At 41.7% G+C, this 24,085-nt stretch overlaps 1 long non-coding RNA gene across 1 annotated transcript in view; it reads left to right on the forward strand.

Annotated features, from left to right (window-relative positions):
- LOC121111241 overlaps window positions 1-24,085 on the forward strand; it is a 31,093-nt gene that overhangs the window by 1,836 nt on the left and 5,172 nt on the right. Inside the window, exons 2-4 of the long non-coding RNA XR_005861729.1 lie at window positions 1,936-3,412; window positions 4,604-4,969; window positions 18,363-18,474. This is a non-coding gene — a long non-coding RNA (uncharacterized LOC121111241). The remainder of the gene's footprint in view (window positions 1-1,935; window positions 3,413-4,603; window positions 4,970-18,362; window positions 18,475-24,085) is intronic.

Consider the following 24,085-nt stretch of genomic DNA (forward strand, 5'->3'; position numbering starts at 1 on the left):
AAACACTTATTAAAACAAGAGGTTGCAGCACTGTCAGGATGAAATATGGCAGTTCCAAATCAATATACTCTCATTTTTTTCCACAGGAAATATCAAATTTTTTGTTGTACCAGAAGAGTGCTTTTTTAAATGCCAGAATTTTGCATGTAACAGTAATCCTCCTTCTTCACGCTGCCCTTTCCGTGGTGCTTTGTGCCATTAGTTATAACAAAGGGCAGTAATTAACCCTCTTCGCCTGAGTTTTGGGAACAAAGGAATGTCCAAAATGTGGATCCAGGCCTACCAAATGAACTCTTTCATCCCATCTGGGGTGCACTGTGAGGGCTGCCCTGTCTGTCCACTGATGGGATGGCACCATTGAGCCGTATGTGACGGGTCACTTTACAGCTAAAGACTGATGAAAACCTCATCCAAGCCTCCTCTGAGCTATGCAGATAATGCTGCAGTCTGGGCATCCCAGAGCCATAGGTAATGGTAGCAAAGGTCTCAGTGCCAGTGCTGCTGGGTGCACAGAGTCAGCTGTGTGGCAGCACGTATTCCTGCCTGTCCTGCTCAATTAGGGGAAGGTCATAATGGTGTGCTTGCTATATTTAGAGTATTTAAGTTAGTGTATGCACATACATAGCATTAGAGAAAGGCAGTGGTTTCACAAAGACACAATTTATGAATGAACTAACTCCTCAACCCATGACACGTTAGCATTTTGGAAAATTCATAATATGGTTATAATAGCACCTTGTATATACTCACTAGGATAACACCTCACCTACCTATCCGTCCACAATGTGGTATAAAGGAATAAACAGATTTGCAAGTCAATTTGAGGCATTTGTTTTATATGGTCACAATTTGGACATAATATTTTCAAATTATGCACTTGCCATTAGTAAAGACCAAGTTCTCTTGTGTTCCATGTGCAGAGCTGATTGCTAGTCCAGGTCTCAAAACCTCTCTGGACATTCTATAACATTTTTAAGAGCTTTGTAGCAGAACCTGCTGACAGCATAGCATATCTGGCCCAAGTTTGGGAAATGAGGAACTTCGTAAATGGCATTCTTAAGGCACGTGTGCCCTTGGCTGCCTTTGAGCATGGAACTGTGGGCAGTAAGGTTTGGTTGATTCTGGAGATCCATGCTGTTAACTGAGAGGGACTGGTGGCTGACATGAGCTTTGCAACAGGCTGAGGCTTGGGGTCATGCAGCAGCTGGTGGGAACAGGGGAGAGAACTCTTATCTATGTAAACTGACTTCACAGAAAGTAATGCTTCAGTGCAAGAGCTTTGAAGAATCACTGAGACTTTAGGGAGGAGTGGTGAGTCTTTTTTCTGGCATTAGATTTAGATCTTGCTGAGAATACTCACTAACGTGCCACCACAGAGAGCTGTAGCCTTTATTGATAGGCATATTTCAGCTTTTGAAAACCAAAATATCATGGCCATAACTCATCTTTTCTTACCCAATGGAAGTTATGGAAATTGATAGCACCACCTATTGATGCGACTACAAAACTACAGCTCATCGTGCTGGTGCACGTAAATTTAGGGTCCGAGGGAAAGGAGAGTACAAACACATGATCTTTGCTATCTCAGTTTAGAAGCAGACGCTTCTACAACTGATCAGTTCGGTTACTCAGATGGGCAGTGAATGTTATTTAGAAACGTTATCCAATAAATTTCAAATAATAATTTTGGCAAGTTTGTATAGAGAGAGGAGCATGTCATTTCGCTTGTGCCAGAGCTGCTCACTGCATGGTGCATAAAGAGGTGGCCCAGTGCGAACAGTACGGGTGAGGCAATGGCATTGCATCTGAAAAAGCTAAGAAATCCAGGTGGCTCATAGGAATGACTTCTTGTGAGGAAGCATTTTGGAGATAAGTGCTCACCCTTGCACAGCATGTGCTTAAGTTGGTCCAAGCAATGCTGCTTTCCCTTGGCAGCAGTGCAAGGCTGAGGAGCTGCACGTTGGGTGCCTTGGAGCATAAGGGAGCTGCTACAATCAGAGGGCGTCTGCTGGTAAGATCGGATTGCAAGACCAAGGTATGGGATGTCAGATTTATAGATCTATTACTTCCAACCTCATTTTTGTATCCTTTCTTTGCTAGCCTGTAGCACAACTATTTTAGATGTTTCACAAGCACTCTTTGCTTGCACAGTAGGAAAAAACCAAACTCTTAGCAGGTAAACAATTTTCAACCTTCCTCTCTCCTAACACATGTAACTTTAACTCTTTGCTGCCTGCAGCTGAATTGGAGGTGCCCCAGACCAAATCTGTGATTGGAGAGGGAGAAGTACAGGGACTAGCCTGTCACCTAAAGTACTCCCAGCATCCTGCCAGCAGCCAGCTTACCTTAGGGAAGAATGAGGCCGTGTCCAGAATAGGTTTCTTGAGGTCAAATCTGGATGTAATTTGGCTGTTCACTTTCTCATGAGATTTGCCCCTTCCACTGCTTCCCGCAGACAGTGAAGGTGGCAGGAGGAATGTGAGATTGGGTGGGACCCACCCCGTGCCCAACACCCAGTGCAAATCTTTGCCTGCTCTGCCCTGTCCTAACCATGGCCTCATTCTGTGTGTGTGGGTTAAGATCTGATTCAGTGCTCTGTACCTGCTGGTTTAACCTTTAAGATTTACTTTGCTTTTAGGTAGTTTTCTGTGGAGTGTCTGTCAAGCAGCTGTTTGTGTGTGCTTGTGGGAATGCAGCATTCGTTTCCCAGAACACTGATCTGCACCAGGTTGTACCTCAAGCTAATAAAAACTTAGTGAGAGAACCTTGCTTGTAACCAAGACTAATGATGTGTTTTGCTTGGCAGTATCTGTGTCATCTGGCAGGCTTTTAAATATTCTGTGTTTGTCGTTCAGTCACGATTTTTGTCAGTGCTAAGCTCAAAATCCAGCTAGGATTACTACGGGTTAATGTTCTAATTGCTCTCCTGACTCATTCTATTATATAAAGTCATAAAGTATTTGAATTAAGAGGTGCTGCTTTTCTTCAGTGCAATGTGAGTAGTATAGTTCCCGAAAGCTTCTGTGCACAGTACGTGGTGGAAGACTTAAAAGAAGTTAGAAAACAGTGCACAAATGAAGTAATCCTGGGGATTGAGACACCACCAGGTGACCACGATGATACTGTTCAGTTTCATAAATTTTTTTCATCATGAAAGAATAAGTGTATAAAGAGGAAAGCCGAGTGAAAGCACCAGCAGACCAAGTCCATTCAAGAAACCAAGTACCTCATCTGAGAAAGGAGAAAATAATATTCTCTTTCTGATCTTTTCATACTTCCCTGTTCATAAGCCTGGCGTAATATGAGATGAATTTCAAATGGAGGTTATAATATGAACTCTGCAGCATGTTACAGCTCATCTGGCTTTCCCTAACAGGAAGAGTGGCAGGATGCCCGTGCTGTCCTCTTCCCTGTAAGTTTTTAGTCTGTTCTTTTATTGTTATTATTATATGTTGTGCAAGTTTACCCTGTGAAAGGCAACCTGCCACCCCTCTGTCCAACAACCCACTCAAATTCCCAAAGAAATATTAAGATTTTATCTTCCCATCTAGTTCTGGAAATGTTCATGAATGCAAATAACAAATGCAAATGGCATAGGGACAGTGGTATTAGGAATTGAAATGCCCACTGTGTATTCTGTACAAATGGATTCATTATGCTAGAAATGCATGATGACTGAGAGACATTCCCCATCGGTCAGTAGTGGCTGGAGTTGATGGAATCAGATGATTAAATTTTATTTTAATAAAGGTAGTGACAAAGAAGCTCAGAGCCGGAGAATATATACAGATATCTGCTACGTAAACACATGCAAATCTATTTTTATGCCAGTCAGTGGAACACTATTCCTTCTTTTAAGTTCCAAAATGGAGTTGATACGAGTCCATGTGCTCCTAAAAGGATATGAAGCCAGGACAAGGGAGCAATTGTTTGGTGGGTAATTCAAAATGGTTTTCCTCGTAAACTCAAGAAGGCCAATGCATGGTTTCTGAAGAAAGCAACTTTGCTGCATGTGAGTGATAGTTTGTGGATGTTGCACCAAAGGATAGTCCGCTAACTGGGAAAGCAGTTCTGATGGCACCAAACCCCACCACAACAGCATGCTCCTGTGGCCACAAGTGCTATGACAGAGGCATACAGCTGAGGGAGTTTGATTTGTATGGCTCAGAGCAGAGAAGGCAGAGGGAAGACCCCATGGTGGCCTCATAAAGGAGCAGAGGGGCAGTGCCGTTATCTGCTCTCTGGTGATGGTGACAAGAATACACTGCAGCTGTGCTGGAGAAGGGTCAGATGGGTGTTAAAAAAGTTTGTCACTAAAGATGGTGGGCATGGAACAGGAAATATCTTCCTGCAGCTCCTGATGCTCTCTGTCCCCTGGCAGATTGCTGCTCCCTCTGGGCACAACTCCCACAGCAGTGCCATTGGGCATGACCAGGGTGTCAGGGCTTGCTGCTGGATGTGGGCTGGGAGCTTTGTCGGGGCACTGGGGAGAGTGGGAGGGGTAACAGGAGTCCCAGTGGAGACTAATGTACCAGAAACAGAGAGGCACTTGACAGATTTTGCTTTTTTTATTATTACTGTGATTTTGTACTGTCCTTTAAAGGTGGTTTATTGTCCAATCATATAAGAAAGTTCTGAAGGAGCAACTGGAATGAGCCTTCAAGCTGACCATCCGACCTTCTTCCCATGCAAACCATGGTCCTCTGCTTCACCAAAGGAACAGCTGCGTTTGGAGCTTCTCTGACTTCACCTGGAGGGCCACAGTGCACTGGGGCTATCGACTGGACTCTTCCTCTTGTCCTGGCACAGCTCAGTGGATACCAGTCCCAGTCCTGCCTTTTTCACCAGGGCTCACCTGAAGGCTGCAGGAAGCTCGCATCTGTCCACTGGATTCTTCTTGTGGTGGTGCAGAGGCTCAGAGGACCCAGTCTCAGTCTTTCCCATTTCCTCAGAGCTTGGGAAAGAAGAGGTGAGAGGTCCTGGGGAAGGATGAGGAGGGGGGATGGGAAGGAAGACTGATGGGGAGCAGCTGCTGGCGCAGGGGCTCTCTGGCAGATGGTGACATTTCAACGCCAAGATGGAAATAGAGAGCCCCTTGCGCGCCGACGGATGTAGCACCGTCTCCAGGCATGCACGATGTTGTGGTGCCTGCTCTGCCCTGAGCGAGGTGGATCCACCTCCATTGGCTCATCCTCTGGAGGTGGGTCCACCTCCATGGGTTCAATGGTGTCACCTGTGGGTGGATCGACACCCGTCAGCTTGGGTTGGTGGCTGCTCCCCATCAGCCGATGCCTTTTCAGTGGAGGAGGATCCATCCTCCTCCACAGGAGCTGGGAACACTGCGTGGGAAGGCTCAAAGTAAGTTGCTCCTTGTCTCAGCAAGATGCTGCCAAGGCGCAGGTCAGCCAGCGACTGGCGTTCTGTTGACGGGGTCCCCGCATTTATAGCGGTTGTCAGGGAGGTGGCTGGTGACATCAGAAAGCCGTTCTCAGGTGTGACCCTCAGAGTGTCCCAGGATGTCCGCCAGAAATGGCTGTGTTGGGCGAGGGGAGGCTATGGCTTGAGAGCTGCCCTAGCTGCAGCTGGTGGGGTTCCTCAGGGCCCCGCATTCGGACCAGGTCTCTTTAATGTTTCTGTTGATGACTCCAATAAAGATCTTGAAGTTATATTAAGTGAATTTGTGGGTGATGATGCCCAGGCCAGTGAGCAAAGCCCTGACCTACCGATACTCAAGGAGCATTTGAATTTTGGTGGTATTGCGTGTGGCCTGCAGTTCTCTGTGATCTTTGTGTGTCCTTTCTAACATAGGTGTTTCTATGGTTCTAAGACCTGTGACTTAGTGTAGGCAGTGAAATCCAAAGCATTGCACTTATCAAGGGAGTGAGTCCCCAGTGACATGCTATGGGCCAACCCAACCTTGGCACAGCCCAGAAGCTTTCTGCAGCCTGAAAACCTGTAGAGTAGGAGAGGTGAGGATCTGCAATGTGGTGAGATGCCATGCTGACTGTCTGTCAATAAACAGTATGCAATTTCCACCTTCCCCTTCCTCCAACCTTGGTCCCATGGTGCTCATTACGAGCAGAGCCTGAGCCTCTTGGCTTGAAGGACTGACTCCAGCTCAGTCTCTTTGCTCTTGCAAACTCCCACTGCCTTCAGGACAAGTTTGATTTAATATAAGGACTCAAATCCTCTGGGCTTGTCTTTGGGAGAGCAGTAAATGCAATCAGCTGCTTCAGTCTGACAGAATGAATAAACAGAATTTTGGGGCACCAGTGGCAGCAGGGCTGGCAGAGATTATGAGGGAATTTCTGGATCAAATCACTGGCTCCAAATTCACCCTAACCACTCGTGATGGAGTCTGGGCATCACCCTGGACAGCCCAGCAAGGGGCTCCCCTCAGTGCCTTGCAGTGGTTAAAAAGGAAATGAAAGGTTTCCATTGGGAGAATGAAATGACAGTGAGAATATTAGAACAGTGTTATTACAAAACACTTTCTTTGCATTCAGTTCTCATCAGTTTGACTCACAAAGGAAATAGCAGAAATGAAGGGCCTTGTACCAGGATGATGGAAATCCGGAGAGATGTGAAAAGACTTCTGAATGAGGAGAGAGTGGAAGAATTGGCACTACTTAATTTAGAATGAATATAAACAAGAAGGGACATGACAAGGATATATGGGGGAGCAGATGCTTTTCAGAAGGTAAATCCAGACCCAATGTCTGCCTCTTCTCATGGCACCTGGATAAAGGGGAAGCCAGTGAAAAGGATGAAATGCATGTTTCGAACTAAAGGAGGTGGTATTAGAACTTGCTTTATGAGGTTTATTTCCATGAGGTATGGCCCAGAGCAAGCAGACAGTGAATCTTGAAAAAGAGCTAGATGTTTGTATGTACTTTTCCAAGTTATTGTTGAGAAAATGAACATGGCTTTAGGAGCAACATTAGCTTGCAGGCTTCAGGGGCTGAGCATAGGAATGGTCAGGAGGTACCAGGAGGCGATCTCCCAAGTTCTCATTATCCTGTTTCCCTACCATGGACATGCACTTCCCCTAAAAATTCTCAAACTTTGGTAGGACCTCTCCCTAACTGCACTAGATGGTCCCTTGTGTTGAACTGGTGTAGCAATGAACTCCTAGAAATTTGGGTTAAAAAGTAAAGGATGTTACTTCTGGCTGTTGCAATCCAGTCTAGCTATACATGAGATGTCTTGGTCTAATCCAAAGAAATACCAGTAGATTTGGCTACTTGATTACGTTACTACCAGCTAGTTGAGATCAGTTGTCCAGTCTCACCTCTGTGCCAGCCCTTGGCCATACTTCACTCCAGGTTTCTTCTCTTCCCTAGCATCTTTCAGGAGAGTATCTAGTCTCTGAAATGCTTGGCCCTGGGACTTGCACAAACACATGTTAGGGGTGGGCTGGAGGCAGAGACACTTGCTGAGTTCTTTTTGGTTTTCATTCCTTTTTTTCCTTGGGAGTTAATGTGTCCTGGACCAGCCCCTTGTGTGAACTGAAATGAATGTTTCAAGCTTACATACTCAGTTCTGTAATTACTGTAGGCTAAGAGCAGGTAGAAGTACTGCTGCTCAGCTAATGAGCAGTAACTAGTTTAGGCACAAAATTCACTCACTGTCTCTGTACACCTGCACTCTAAGTAGGACTTTAAATATGGGTAAGCTTCAAATAAATTAAGTAAGGGTGTGAAAGGAAATATTTCTTCATAATGTCTTCCACTAAGCTGGTACTAATATGCACTGTCTCTTCTTTCAGTTACGATGAGGTAAGACAAGTCAACAGACTTTTTGATCACTATTCATCACTGAAGTAAGTAGCAAATGCATCTGGTGAGATTTTAGTTATAATGATCAGGGATAAGTCTTAGAAAAAATAAACAAAATATGAGGGAACAAATGATTATAGATAGCTCTGACAGGTGCAGGAAGAAACCCTGGCTGGATGCTCATTTGATGCTTCTCCTTTTGCAGGGAGGAGTCAGAATTACCTGCTAACACATTTCAGATGTACCCGATCAGTTCTGGGTAGGGAGATTTTTTTTTTCTTCTCCCCCCTTCTTCCCCTTCCTCTGAGAAATTGTGGAATGTAGACTCCCTCCATGAAGTTATTGTTATTCATGTAAATACCTAGTGAGTAGTCCTTTAGCACTTTCCTGCCTGAGTTGTGGTAAATGCTGAAGTTTGTCTTTTCACTTCTCTGCAGTTGAACCATGTGAGCAACACTCTGCAGGAGGCATGCTGCCTATTATGTGGTTACATGCCAAATAGAGTATTTCTTCCTTTATATGAGCACTAGGCATGCTATGAAATTGTCTCTGTTCTGTGTGCCATGACCGGAGGACCTCAGGAATGGCTTGCAGCTATCTGGTCAGATTTGGTTGAGGTGAAGCTCCAGAGAGCTTTCCAAAGGAGCTCAAAGCCAGTTTATTTACTTTTCTTAAAAATTTGTTACTTGCTTTTGGCATCACGCTCTTATTAAGCTTGCAGACAAGGACCAGGCTTGAAAACACCTTGGTGTCCTCTATGCTTGGCTTTTTTCACAAACCTGGTCTCGCGGCCAAAGCAGGGACCTCTTACAAAATGAACTCTACAACATAGAGTACTTATTGTTGGTGCTATGCATCTTTAAGGAATTGGGAATGCATGGGCAGAAACAAAGGCAATCAATGCAATTTGGGCTTTTATGTCTAAATATATTACATTAGAATGACAATAGCTTTGATACGTGTCAGTCTGAAGCGATACCTGCAATACTGCATGAAATCTTGGAAAAAGTATTGTTACAAAAATATTGACAAACTGTTGAGAAGGTGAGAGGAGCAACAAAGCAATCAGGGCAGAAAGGACCAAATGATGAGAAAAGACTTGGGAAAAAAAAAAAGAAAGCTAACTGCCATATCTGTGACTTTGCTAGAAGATGATTGATGGGAAACACAGCTAAGTTTGAAGGGAGCCTGAACTCCAAAAAGAGATCGAGTGAGAATAGTTAGGATGGTACAGGAAGGTATAACTAAGAGTGATGGGGTGAAATTAAGCAAGAGAAAATTTAAGCTGAATCTTAGGAAAAAATCATTACTGAAACATATTAGGCTGCTGAGCGATTGCCCATGGGGAAGAGTGCAAACTGCTGCCTATAGATTGTTCAGCCTGGGAAAAAGACTCTCAAGGCATGCAGTTCCAGGAGAGTGAAGTACATACATTTCTTCAGTGTCTTAATGTTTAATGTGTATCGTTTGCAGGCATGATTTGCTTAAACCTCGAGCTTCAAAGAGGCTTTGTTCACTCAGCTCTGCTAAAATTTGTTGGAGCTGTAAAGTGAAAGGTGTCTATGGATGTTGGTAACTTTTGGATATCACTGGTATCTCAATGAAGGGTTGAGTGCTTCTCAGTAACTACGGGACAACCAAGTCCCAGCGTCTGTGGCCAGAAGTCCTGTAGGTGAAAAGGAGTGTTTCCTTGTCACATGAGGCTTCTGCAACTCTCCCCTTGTATTTGCAAGGGTGACAAATAGAAAATTAGCCTCAAAGGAAACAAGCTTAACCGTTTATGCCACTTTCCTCAGTTAGCAATTTTGTTCCATAATGCTTCTTGCTGTGTTTAGAGTTCTGGCTCTGTTTTTCTAACTCTTTGAAATAGTTTTGAGGGTTATTTTTTTTTTCTTCTATTGCTCTCCTCTGCCTTTTATTCTGTATATTCGCTACTCCCAATCTAAAGAAATTCTGCCTAAATTCCTTGAGGGTCTGACCCTTCCCTTAGCTTTAGTTTATGCTCCTTTGTTCTTGTGTTTGACATTAGCTCGAACAGCCTTGTAAAAAGCTCATTTCTGTTCCCTTCAGGATTGTGTATTCCTCCATGAAATATTTCCCCCACCCTCCTCTAGCCTGCCTCTGCCTAGACAAGTGCTTCTGTTTTAGCTGTGGTATTGTACAGTTAATAGTTGGCGTTCTCAGTTGTTTCCTTGCTTTCTCCTTCATTGTCTCTGTTTTGTGCTATTGTTCTACACTGCATTTTAATTCAAAAATTAGTTTTACTCCGTTTTTTTGAGTACTCGGTACTCTGTCTTAATTTCCTTACCTTCTCCTAATTTTTCTCTCTGGCTATTCAGTGCATAGTTAAATAAACTGTAGGATGTTTGCATTACATTCTGACCCCAGAAACAAATATTCTGGTCTAGATTTGATACTGTTCACAATGGGAGATGAAGTCTCTCTTCACTAAATGCTTTCTTCCGCGCTTAATTAATTGAAATAATCTCACACAAAATTCGGAGTTACAAATTCCATAAGAGGAAATGGGGAATCAATTTTTGTGAAGCCTGTTAGACTTTATGTTCCTTTGGTAAGAATTAGATTTTTTGAGCCTGTACATTAGGCTAGTTCTGCAAATTTCCCTGCTCTCCATAATACGCTATAAATTATATAGAAACCAGAACTTTATCATAAACAGTGCTGAGTAGACGCACTGTTGAATTCAAAGAAGTGCATTGCTGCGGATAGTGTGAAGCGAAGAGGAATTTGGCAAGATGAAAGTTGATTGAAGAGGGGAGTGAAAATCTGCAGCAAAAAGTGTTTGCTAGTCATACAGGAGAGCTGAAGGTTTCTGCGTCTCTCAAACAGCCCAGGCTGCTTTTTTGGAACACAATATTCTAGCGTCTTTTCCCTGGAGTGTGCCATTAGCTCCAATCTTCCGTTAAGTTCCTTGGTAACTTCTTAAAGGAACTCTCCAGAGAGGATCTCATCTCTGGAGAACCAAATACCAGCTTGATGAAATTGAACAAATGAGTGATCTTAGTGGTAGGCGACTTCGCTGTTTGTCTTTCTTATTTTGACTGCAATCAGGGAATAGAAAATCTGTGATTTTTATATGTTATGAAATGTGGAATAGGCATTAATCTAAACGGCTCACAATTAGTTTACATGCTGCACTGGCCAGGAAGGAGAAAAGATAATGTAAGCTTTAGCATTTAAAGGAGGTTTTATTCATGAAATGAGATCTTACACTTTGCAATTCTGACTATAAATGTTACGTTCTTCCTGTTCCTTGAATTGTCCACAGAAGTTTCTCAAAATGAGATGCAAAGTTAAGCACAGTTTTTTTGTGCAGAGGTGGACATTTCTAGGATTGAGCTTCACAGATAATTTAGCTGATATCTTATATTCTTTCTCCCCTTTATCCACGGGAAGTGCAGCTGGAGATCAAAATAGTATTCCATCTTTTCAAGTAGTATTGTCCTGGATGATTGTACAATGTTTTCTAGAGACTGTTTTCAACTCACAGATTCTTAAAATATTTAGTAATGAGTTAAAAAAAAACCAACCCATTCTTTCTTACCAGCTAAAATGCATCACAGTTTTTGTGTCTTGAATGAGCTTATGTGTTCCAGGGTTCCTGATGGCACTGCTCAAACAAAGTTTTCTGAGGAGATAATGATGCTTTAGAGTGATTTGGCTTCAGGACAGCCTCGCTTGAGCAGTGCTGTGGCAGTTCCCTTGGTGCATTTCAGGGCTCTGTCCTAACAAACACATGTGCTATCTTCTACGGCAAAAGGGTGCATATCTGCTGTTTGTGATTGCTGGTGTGGGTGAAGCGATGGCCATCCTCGTGCTCTGTGTAGCTGGTACCCCCACAGAGCTCTGCCAAAATGCAGTGCTGGAGGTGTGTTTGACACTAGGCTGGATGGAAACCTGGGCAACACGATCTAGTGGATGGCAGCTATGACCACAGTTGGAGTGTTGGAGCTAGATGGACTTTAAGGTCCCTTCCAACCCTAGCCATTCTAAGACTCTCTGAAAAATACGTGCTGCAAGGGAAGGCATATCTTGCATCCAAATCCCATCCCATCTTTCTGGGAGCTGCACAAAGGTTCCTGAGTGTAGCCTAGCCTTGTTACATGTACCAGACAGTGGTGACAACTTATGTGGCCAGGAAATGTCCCAGCAACAGCCCCATGTTTGGGCCAGATCCCCAGAGATCAGAGCCAAGGCCCTTTCCTCCCTACGTTAAAACAAACGAAGCCAGATGGCCAAACATTGTTAAAGCTGTTTTACTTCCAGACTTCTGCTTTTATGGTATGCTCTCATGATGTGAGGTTATGCCAGGGTACCAGACAGTAAAGAACCTGCCAATAAGCAGTGGAGGGCTTCCTGGGTAGAGGGAACAAAATCTGGCACAGGTTGTGTTTGGACCCTCCACCAGTGATGTTGGCTTTTTTTTTTTTTTTTTTTAACTTGCATTGTTTTATATTGGAGAGCAAAATGAAAGTATGATTGAGGATTTCATTTAGCTAAGCCTTTCCAAATGAGTAATTACTGACCTGCTGAATTGAGGGTGGCAGTGTTCTACGGGCAAAGCTTGCCCTGGTCATACCACACAGGGCAGACTACAAAACTCCAGGTAAGAAAAACAGATACAAGCAGAACACAACTAGTAGGATCAAAGAAAAATGATCGTGCTTACAGCTGATCATGGAATGTTGTATTTCACATGAAGGCAGTTGTCATGAATGAGAGAACTTTTCTCCATATTCTTTCACTTTTTTAACAGTTTTTAGTCAAAGAATTTTTTTTTGACTTCTACAGCTAGCTGGTACAGAGATAAAAAGTAGCTTGACATTCAGTACAAACCATTGGGTGTAGGAAGAAAGGTAAAGAAGTCCCCTGCTCCCAAATAAAATTGTCTGAGTAAGCCATCCACAAAAGTCAGGGAGATTTCTTGTTGCAAAAATCAGGGAGATCACTGCTGTGGGGATGTAATTCTTCAAGAAGCAGCATATTTATTCTTTTTTGTGTCACATACACAGGTCAGAAATACATTAATTAATAAGATTACGTTATCTAAGAATATGTTATCTAAGATTAAACTGTAGAAAGTTTCCAGTAGAAATGATTGCAGTGATGCGTGAGACTGAATTTGTGGACTTCTGTTTTACTATCTGACAACTATGCAGTAGATTTAGATTTCCATTAAAGCTGATTTCCTTCTTATTTTGCATGCACATTGCCGGTTTCATGCTGGGTAGCTGCAGCAAGTACCCTTTTTTTGATGGGATGACACCCATCTCCTTGCTGTACAATATGAAAACTGTTGGTGGGTTTTTTTGTTTGTTTGTTTGCTTTTAGTTTGATGAAGGCAAAACTGAGCCTTGAGGTAAAGAGTTAAAATGACAACAGGGACTGGCTGCCAGCGTGCTATCAAAGTGGTGCAGAAAGGACAGATTTAGCAAGTTTCCAACATCCTCTAGCTTATTTTAGAACCAAATAAACCAGATGCAAACGTGATGGCTTGTATACAGCTCTATGCTTTTGTACTGCAGCTGGAATCAGTGTTTTTATAATGTCTATACCATGTTGGAATCTCATCCCCATGAAGACCTTCGTGCTTCACATGAAAAATTTTGGTCTTTATTACTGTGCAGCTATTGCTCAGCCCATGAGCTTAGCTGAGCTCTTGCGATAGCTTAACTTTTTTTTTATTGACAATCAGAAAACAAATCTTAGCTTCATGGCAGGAGCTGATCTTAATCTTGTAGTTTGCTGGGCAGTATTCAATTTGTACAGCTCCACAGATATCTAGAGGCTTTACAGACAAATATAAACCCAGTCTCTGCCCCAAGGAATTTGCACTCAAAATACAAGGTGACATGGAGCTGGAAAGAGAAAACCAAGAAGAGCTGGAGAGGAGGGTTAGGAGCAAAACTTCAACTTGTAGAGCAATATTAACATCAGTGTTGTGAATCCTGAAGCCACAAAAAAGCTGCTGTTTTGTCACTTTCACTCTTACAGTGATGCTAAACAATAACTGCTAGGGGACACTGCAGGCAGCAGTTGCTCTAGGCCTGAGGCCACGTGCCAGTGCACTCATTGTGGTGCCCCGATCCAGCCAAGCAGCCATGGGGTACAAAGCACAAGACGGCGTGTTAGCGTGACCATGCTGCTACCGCATTGCTTCCAGGCAGGGACACTCAGTTTGGGATGCTCTGCCAAATCTCTCCATCACCACAATATATGAAAGGTTTTTCCCTTCGTCCCTGAATGGTTATAAGCATACGGTCCAGTGCAGTAGGGCTGTAGTCTACTTTGTTCTTCTCAAGAGCTACACAGTTCTCTTAAAGCCGTGGAGATCACCATCCCTTGTTGTTGTAGCAGGTATGCACTCAGTAATCTCTCTGTGCTAATTGTTAAGAAAATGCACTTGGTAGTCCTACGCCGGCAGAATCCCAATTGCCAAGGTAATTAATAGTATTACAGACTTCAAGGCCATAATGCTCATCAGTTATTAATTAGCAATTCATTTTGCTGAATAAATAATACTTATGATCGATGATGGAACTTGTAATTGGGCACTAGTAGGGTTTCTCAAGGGAACAGCTTTTCTGCAAGTATTAACTGTGACAGTAACAGCTAAGGATACCAGGGTCACTTAAGAAAGTCTACTCTAAACAGCTGTGATGCAGCCTGGGCATTTGCAAGCAGCATTGGAGTAGTAGGTCTTAAAGATCAGATCTTGTCTGTGGTAACCAAATGCTGTGATTTGTGTCTACTTTTCTTCTTTTTCCTTTAAGTATTACCTCCTTTTAAGGAAATGTCCTCTATCACTGTATTGCACCCATTATGTTGCCTTTATGATCTTTCATATGCATTCATCACAAATTCAGCAGATAGTATAATAAAGGAAATACTTTACCAAGTGCAATAACCAGTTTCCAAGGAATTTACTCAGATTAGATCTATTTGAGATTAATAGATTGTGGAAAATCAATGTTATTTTATATCGGTTGACACAGCGTTTTGGCATAAATAAAGTTGAGCTTAGCCCTCCGCCCCTTGAATGGAAGGAGAAGCTGGCAGAGAAAGCAAATAAGCCGTTAGTTTTAACTGGGTAGCCAACAAAGACGACAAGTAGAGGAGGTCAGCTGCTGACCAGATGCTGCCTTCAATTAATATGCCAACCCTAAAAGACATTTATCGTTCGGTTTAGAAGGCAGAGCAGCTGAGTCATAAAAGCAGCCCACAAAAGATATTTAAAAGCATTTATAATGGCTAAATTGCTTGAAATAAATTGGCCCTGAAAATAAACATATTTTGTGCAGTCTATGTAAACCCAATTTCTTCTCCCTGTGAATTGCGTGGGTTAAGTGGGAGTCTGTGTTTGACAAGAGTATGCATTTGCTTCATTACTCCACGAGGGTTATTTTTTCCCGTGAAAAGGGTTAACGAACTATCAGATATCATTGCCAACTAAGTGAGTCCCGCATCCTTTTAAGAGGGGAAGATGCTGCAGAAGAACAAGTTAAAAAGCAAGGCAGAGACTGTGTTGTAATGCTAACAGGCAATTAACAAACTCATGGGTGTTAATTATCTTCATACTGTATCATGTTCAATTAGCTCAGCCCCTGCAACAAAGGCAACCATGAGCAATTGCTTTGATAGGCGTACAGTACTTCATTTGTAGTTAATCGGTTTAAGCCTTGCAGTTGCTAGGCTACACCGGTCTCCAGAGGTAAAAAGCTGCACAGATGCACTATGTTTAAATGACTACAGAGAACTGTTTAAACTCAAACCATGTATAACTCTTTATTGATTTTTCACAGAAGATCTCAGCTCTGATGATAAGGTTTTGATATATTTTCCTGCTACCGCCAGTTCCTTGGAGTATTGCAGAAAAAAATCTGTCAATATGCTTCTATTATGATCTCTTGATCTGTGGCTATAAAAACCTTTAGCTGCAGCCCTTATTATAAAATAATGGAAGAAGCAATATTTGATTTCCCCCCCACACTCTGCGATATGTAAGGATTTTTTTTTCCCTGCTGCTTCTGGAACTAAATTACAGTATGTTCCTTCTGTATTTCTGCGTTAGAATAATACAGAAGAATTTCTAGCACTAATTAATTTGATTGACTCTCAGCAGGAAAGGATCAGCTGTAGCATCATGAACTTTAACAATAACTACCGACTGATGGGCAGTTCACATCAATAAGACCATCACTAGCCTCCCTCACCTGTCACCAGGCAGGGAATGAGCAATAACCACCCCCTGCAGATGCACTGCTTAGCACTTTCTGCCCGATTAGCAATTTATAATGGTGATCAAGAAACAGTCAGCGGCAAATCAAGACAACTGTCTGGCTGCCTGTTTAATTGGCCTTGTTTGCTTTTTGATAAATGGCTCGTGACTGCTATAGGCCCCTGTATTTTGACTTTTAATAGGCCACTGTGATTAGACTACCAACAGATACTAGGTCAAAACCGAGGGAAGGTGCAAAAAATGTTAATTAATATCAATAATAGGCAATTATTAGTTAGACAGAAGGACCTACTAGCTGCGTGCACTAATGACTCAGAGCTAACTTGAAGGGAAACAGTGCCAAATTAGCATAACTGGGTATGCAGGCTGCATGGTGGATCCTAGCAAACATCTGTTATGTGAGCAGTTCAAACAGAATTTTTGCTTTTTGCATGATACCCACAAAACCATAAATTCCTTTTTGGTCATTTCAAGACACTAATAATACCCTTATGGCTCGTGATCTTGCAGTTGGACTTTGTCAGTCCTTCCCTTCAAAAGATCATTTGAGGGCTGTTTCCTAGATGTTCACGTTAGTAACTTTCTGTATAAAGGTTCCTAATGCTGTACTTAGAGGAGCATGTATTGAGAGCCTACATTAACCCAAGTGTTACGCTACAAATAATTTCTTTCCTCTTTACCACTTATAGGGAAAAGAAAACAACAACATAAAAACACAAAACAACAAACCTCACAAACAAATGGTGGTGGGCAGTGAAACATTTGCCTACTGTTGCCGATCATTTGGGTGTATAATGTGATATAAGGGTCAGAATCATGGATTCATAGAATGGCTTAGGTTGAAAGGAACCTTAAAGACCATCAAGTTCCATTCCCCCTGCCATGGGCAGGGCTGCTACCCACTGGATCAGACTGCCCAGGGCCCCATCCAACCTGTCCTTGAATGCTTACAGGGATGGAGCACCCAGAGCTTCTCTGGGTAACCTGTTCCAGTGCCAGATGAAACACTGAAGCCTCACTACACGCTTGTCTACATGTTTGTGTTGTTTTTCAGGATGCTGGGAATGTCACGATTGCAATTACAGAGCAGACAAAGCATACAGAAGTAGCAGCAATTCACTTAAAAGTAGCATTTTAAATACACTATGTGTGGAAGGGTAATGGCCCCAGATTTCAGGGAGTAATTTATTCCTGCAGGCTTAAAAGTCTAAGCAAGCCGAAATCTTTGGATGGTAGAGGCTACAGGAGACTTCTTCAATGTTTTATCCTGTAAGCGGTTTTATTATGTTACTGGTGTAAGTAAAGGTCTCCCTTTCACTGAAATGATTGGAATTCCCTTTTAACAGGGATATTTATAATATATGCTGCATGATACTGTTCTGCCTACTCGTTTCCTTTCCTCCTGCCTTTCCTTTCCTCCTGCACATGTGCATGTGATTCGATCACAAGACAAAGCCAGTATCTGGAATCGCTCTACGGTGAGTATTTCTGAGGCAGCTCAAGTGCCCCCAGCGTGACAACAAAGTTTTGTCATGGTGATGACACAATGATGCAAACAGAGTTGAGACCTCTTACAGACTTCAACAAACGTCTGTGACTGATGCTGCTGGTTCCTGTGAAGGAGTGGTCATGATAGAGATGGAAAAACCTCCCTTGTTAATGGATAAGTCTTCTTTTTAAAAATACATACAACATATGCAGCACCAAGATCAGGTTGATGGTTAGTCTAATTTGAACAGGAATTGACTTTTGTAGCGTGCAACACCCAATTGCTGCCGATATGATCTGATATATAACTGTTTGGAGCAAGAAATGATTGTGCAGATCTTTCTTCTGGTATTTCAGAATTATTATATGAACTATATTCTAAAGTTAAAGGAAAACACAGAGTCTTGGTAGCTGAGAACTCACTTCTGGTGACAGGATGAGAGGTATGTTGTTTCAGATGTCTTAAAAACAGTGTTTGGGAAAGAGAACATGCTCCTGGCACATCCTCTTTCGTAGGATTCAGGTGTCTGGCTGCTGAGAACCCGCAGTGCTGACTGACAGAGGAGGGAAAATTCTACTTAACAACACTTCAGTTGTCAAAGGAAACTTTGCTGGAATCCAAACCCCTTAATTCGAAATAGGAAAATATGGGAGACTGAAGGATGTAGGAAGAAGACGGAAGGTTACTTGTAGGGTTGGACCAATTGCACTGCACTTACCCCTGTGTGGGATGTGCACTTAAGGAAATGCTCTGGGCTTTTAGCAGATACAGCTGGCAGGAAGCGTAAATGTTCATTTCTCTCATTTTTCTTTTCTGTTTGACCTCTATTTTTCAGCAGCTTCCTCTGTAGGGTATGTGGACCTTCCTGGTTTTGCAGTTTGGGGGATAGCGCTGTGTGAACGTGAGGACTTCTCAGCAGTCGCAATTCTGCTTAAAAGGCAACTGCGGTAGGTGCAGGCACAAATACCTCCACCTGTTATGACTGATTTTTCAATGTTGCGTTGTTTATTTGCAATAGAACAATACTCAGGGGCCCCAGAGGAGATTATTGTGTATTACAGTGGTGAAAATACCTGTCCCAAAGAATTTGAGAGCTAAACAAACAAGATGGGGAGAGATGTCGTTTCCACTTTCTTGCTGGAAGCATGAGAGAGGAGAGGCAGTGACCAAGGCAGGCTTTCCCTTGCCATCTCCGGACCTCCAGCCCCACGTATTACATGCAGAACTGTCCTTCTAGATACTCCAAAAATTTCCTATCGGGCTTTTAAAAAATATTTGTAAATTGTGTTTGATGGGTGCATACATCACCTACAATCACACAGTATTTTTCTGCTATAACATACGCAGACTTTTCTTCTGGATTATATTTATTGCAAAATGAGAACAAAAATTGTGACTCTGAAGTATTATCTTGCCACTCTAAGTTGAGGAGCAGGACCAATATGAACTATCAGAAAAAAAACCAGCTGTGTTCTAGGCAGTCATGGCCACTTCATCTCGGAGGAAAGATACTGTAATGTTAATCACTCATGCAAGAAGAGAAGTACTTTATACTTCTGGCTTTTGTAGGCAAAATACACCATAAAATGCATATCAGCTTGTCGAGAGTCATATATGGTGGTACTAAGTGAATTCTGAAATATCAGATGGAACCATCGTGGATCTACCATGGGAAAAAAAAAAGACCAGGCAAGTCCAGGTTTTAAAAAGACTTTTTTTTTCCCCAGAGGTTTTTCCTGTTTTCCATATTAACAAATGTTAAAGGTAAAGAGAAGATGCCATCTACAGAGCATATATTTGTTTCATATCTTTTGTTATTACTTTCAGCAGTAACTGTCAAATCATTTCAGATACTGCTGTTTGAACAAAGTTAACAGAACGTACAAGGCTTTGATTGGTTTGGTGTGAGTTTCTCTTTTTTGGTCATAATTTCTTAATCCTTTAAAATGAAATATCTTCCATTATCTACTGCTGAATTTTCTTATATTTTTTCTTTTTACGAAATATCTGAAGGTGTGACAAGTAGTAAAATTTTTTTAGCTTCAAACTTTCAGGCAGGATTTGTCTTGAAAATTGTCTCGAAAAAGCTCAGTTGTTGTTTGTTATCTATCTCTCTTAAGCATTCTTGATAGCTAGAGACTTAACCAGTCATCTGGAGGAAATAAAAGCAAAACCAAACCCCCTCCCGTAGCTGAGGTACCCTGATTAACCTTTTTCTTTTCTCATTTATTTTACATAAATTATTTTACTAACCTCATCGGGGAAGGAGTTGTGGAAATCTAAGCTTTATACAGCATGGTAACATTGTACAGAAGCTCATGCATTGTACATGTTTTAGTACATAAGGACCATCATCTGAAAGAGCTCCAGGAGGTTTTCATTTCAGTAGGAGAGAAAAACTTACCCCAGCTGTTAAGTGGTTTTGTTTTGTTTTGTTTTTCCTGTTCCTCTGAATTATTCAGGTGCTCAGAGAATTGTTTTCTCCAGCAGGAGTGAGTAACACGAGCACAAAGAAGTTGCTTTTGGTCTTCAGCTGTGCTGAAAGCCAAGGCAGCAGAGCCTGTTGCTGGAAGATCACACTTCTGCCCTGAGCTCTCATAATTTTTCAACCAGATCAATTCTGACTCGATCTCTTCTGAGGTGCTCTGAATGAGAATGCTCTCTTCATCACACACGCTCCCAAGAAGTTATTTATAGGAAGTGAGCGGCATAGGATGTGTAGTTTCTCTCTCTATTTCTCTCTTTCTTCCAAAGATTTTTGCTTGACACTATTTTCACTGAGTTCAGGAGGGGATTTTTTTCCTATTGGTATATGAACTTAGCATGAGTTGGGAGGAACTAGTACGCTGCTGGGGAAACCACAATACACTGTGGTTTTACATCACGGAGAAGAAAGGACTGAGCATCCCCTCCAGCCTCAGAGTAGTGTAGAAGCTTCTTGTGACACTGGAACTGATAGCTATTTATATTGCAGGACTCCCCCATACTAAAAGTTAGGTTGAAAGGTCTTTGCTTTTGTTTTTATAGAACCATCATCTCGTAATGAAATGCAGCCTTGTTTTATTATTATTTTATTTTAAAGACATAAGAGGCACCTAAAATCCAAAAGACTTCATTTACAAATCTTGTACTCCAATTCTGCTTCATGAATGGCTTTTGAACATGAAAATCTCTTCTGGAAAGTTGTGAGCCCCAGGATGTTGCCTGTATGAATTATAAACTTGAGGTTTACGAGGACACAGACTTTGCATATCCATGTAAAATGTGAAAAATGCTAGAAGCTCTAAGTAGTTTTATCTGTTTAATTTTTTTTTTTGTGAGTAATACCCTAAAAGTCCTTTATTTTTCCAAAATAATTTGCCCTCTATTTTCCATGGTTTCCTGAGTGATAGTATTACTGTTACATATATGAAGTGAGAAATTATATTGCTACATGTGTATATATAACACTATTACTAAAGTACACATGGAATGAGCTGTGAATAGATTTTATTTTTAATGGCATTTGACTTTATAAGATTTCAATTTCATTAGCCTTTTATTTTAAATCAATAGAAATCAAATCAAAGTGTTTGAGTTCAGACTTTGGCAAAAGATATCTCCACCTCCCCTGTTTTGCATAGCACGTACTCTGGCTGCCTGATGCCAGTCTTCCTGATAAGGTAATGACGTGAGTCTAGGTGATAACTTCTTTTTCACACATTGTTTTTGGCAAGAGAATCAACTGATGCTTAGCCAGTGTCTTTTGTATCCAAAAACATCCAAACAGGTTTAATGTTATTAATGTTACTGTCCTGATCACAAGTATTAGAAATTTACAAATAATCACAGCGCTACGTGGATATGAACTTTGGTAGTAGGACTATGATACGGAGATGAGAACCTGAATCAATTACAGCATCAGAAGATAAGTTTAGGGCATAGTCCTTGTTACAGATGGGTTGAACCTAAGCTCTCAGAATTCAGAATAGATAAAGGTGGATCTCTTCCATTCTCAAATTTCTCCCGTTGAAGACATCTGGAGACTTAATCTTAAAATTCAGATAAACTGTTTCTTAAGGCATAATCATTTTTGAAAAAAAATGGTCTTAATTCGAAATAGTGTGGGGAAAAACCTCAAATTTAGGATAGACCTAACTTGGGACATGCAGATGATACAGAACAGTCTGAAGTACACCGCTCTTTTTCATTCATTTAGGCAATCTGTGCAGTTTATTACTGGTAATACTTCCAAATAGAAAATTACTGCAAGGAGAATAATCTCCTCTTCAAATAATGGTCTCAGGATTTCATTCTGGAACATATAGGTGATGCTGTCAGAGCACAGATATTTACATTACTAATATGAAAAAAACAGCCCAGTAAAGATAAATGAATGAACCAGGTAGAAAGAAGAAAATGAATGATGTAGGAAATACTTGGAGTCATGTGTCCTACCATTGTATTTTCACCCCAAAACACACTACCTCTGTATATAAAGTCATCTTTATGTATCATTAACATTATTAGTAGAAGAGCAGCAATAGGAGCAACACTGATATTGCTGATGTCTGTGGAGCTTTTTTTGGCTAGATTAACACAGGGATGATAGCAATGAAGAAGGGAGTGACAGATGTGGTCACACGGTCACACTCAGACTGTACCAGTGCCATGGGTGCATAGGATGCATATAGGAGGCAAGCAAAAATTCAGTTCTCATCTGAGCTGAAATCTTGAAAGACTCATTTAAAACCAAATCCTCCAAGTGTATCCATATTATCTGTGAGACCCAATAGAAAATTTATATGAATGTACTGCTAATCTAGAAATCTCTAAGCATAGGAGTTCCCCACAGGGGTTTCCCGAGACCCTGCCTGACGTAGTGATGCTCATGCAGCTTGCTGTCTGAGAGGCTGTGCTCCACATACCCACCTTGCACAGAGGCTCAAAACTGCTTTAGCTTTAATTTGGACTCAGACTGTACAGCATGAGGGCCTGGGTGTATCTTTGACTTTTATATTTGGAGCAGACAGAGCAGGAGAGCCACCCCAGTGTCTTGGATTAACTCCTCTCTTAAGTAGAAATCAAACTCATCGCTGTCAGAAGGAAAGGTTTGTTATTCAGCTTTCTGAAAACTTATACCCTATCAACCCAAACCTCCAGCTTCCTTGGGTCTGTTGCTGATGAGGAGCTAGGACTTCAAGGGAAGCAAAACAGCCCCTTAGAATGTGCAGTTTGATGTGATCAGGCTAAGGAGGATAGATATTGTTCTTAGCCAAGAGCGGAGTATTTGAATTGCCTGGCACCACTTATGTTCACATGGAAAACATGGACCTCTAAGGCAATGAAAAGACTTTCTGATTTTCTGAGAGAAGAATGTTGGCCAGCCCCAAGCAGGTTTCTTCCCTTATCATTTCTGTATCTTGTGTTTTTATATACTTGTGGAAAATTAAAATTCAGCTACTTCTTGAAACAAAATGCTCACTCAGGGCTTTTTTAATGATGCTTTTTCAGGATGAATCTCAGATTGAAAATGAAAGCAAATACAGCATCTTTACCAGTTCCACTACCTTAGAAAACAAAAGAGAATGACAGTTTGCTTTAGTCTTAAATGTTTTTCTTATAAATATGTTCAGCATAAACCATATAATTTATCCCATAGAAAACAGCAAAATGAAAGACAATTCTTTCACTTCATTCAACATTTTTATGATATTTAAATATGACGATACTGATGCAGTGTGTGAACTCAGACATAATTGACTTTGCTTACAGGCAAGTCAGCTTTTGAGATTGCCTGGAGTGAAAGGCTTGTCACTAAGGACAAGTGCCTCCCCAGCATTGAACAGACCTCATGATGCCCAGTAGGGTCTCACAAGTATATCGGGAGCCATGTAGTAGTAAGGTCACTGCTGAGATCTGAACTGACTGGTAACATTTTCTCTTATCCATGTGCCTTCTGTTCCCAGTTTCAGGTAGATCCTCGGCAAATCTTAATGTTACGGTGGTTCAGCAGTAAGGATAAAGTAAGGTGGTTTTTTCTCCTTTCACTCCTCTTGCTTTCATTTCTGTGGAAGATGACATACTTCTCTTCCTGTCATGGCTTGAGCAAGGCCAGCAGCCAGCAAAGCAGGGTAATGTGAATCTGGTCCTGCAGAGTGTGGACATGCAAAGAAACCCTTTTCTTTGATGTCAGCTCAAAACGCAGGAAAAAAACATATCTTGTATGTTACACTCAGCTCTAAAGAAGACAATTTGTTTTGTGGGGGGAAGTGTTGGACATTTTTGGTTTAAGTAAAACTAAATAGGTTTTTTTTTTTTTTTCACTTGTTAGCATTGATACTTAAGAACTAATTTACCTTCCAAACTTCAGCAGAGGTGGCAAAAAATTTTGTATAACTTCACTATGAGCATCAGTGCTCGACGCGTATTCTTTCTCCTGCATTTGGTTAGGCATCCTCAGCCTCCCACAGTTCCAGGTTGGGGTGAGAGAGTCGCTCAGGGTTTGCTTTCTTCTTCCTTTGCACCTTACCACCCTTTCTCCGTAAGTCATCTCTGTGCTAAATAAAAGCAAGGATA

The sequence above is a fragment of the Gallus gallus genome, chromosome 7 (assembly GCF_016699485.2).
Source record: "Gallus gallus isolate bGalGal1 chromosome 7, bGalGal1.mat.broiler.GRCg7b, whole genome shotgun sequence".
NCBI classification, from domain to species: domain Eukaryota; kingdom Metazoa; phylum Chordata; class Aves; order Galliformes; family Phasianidae; genus Gallus; species Gallus gallus.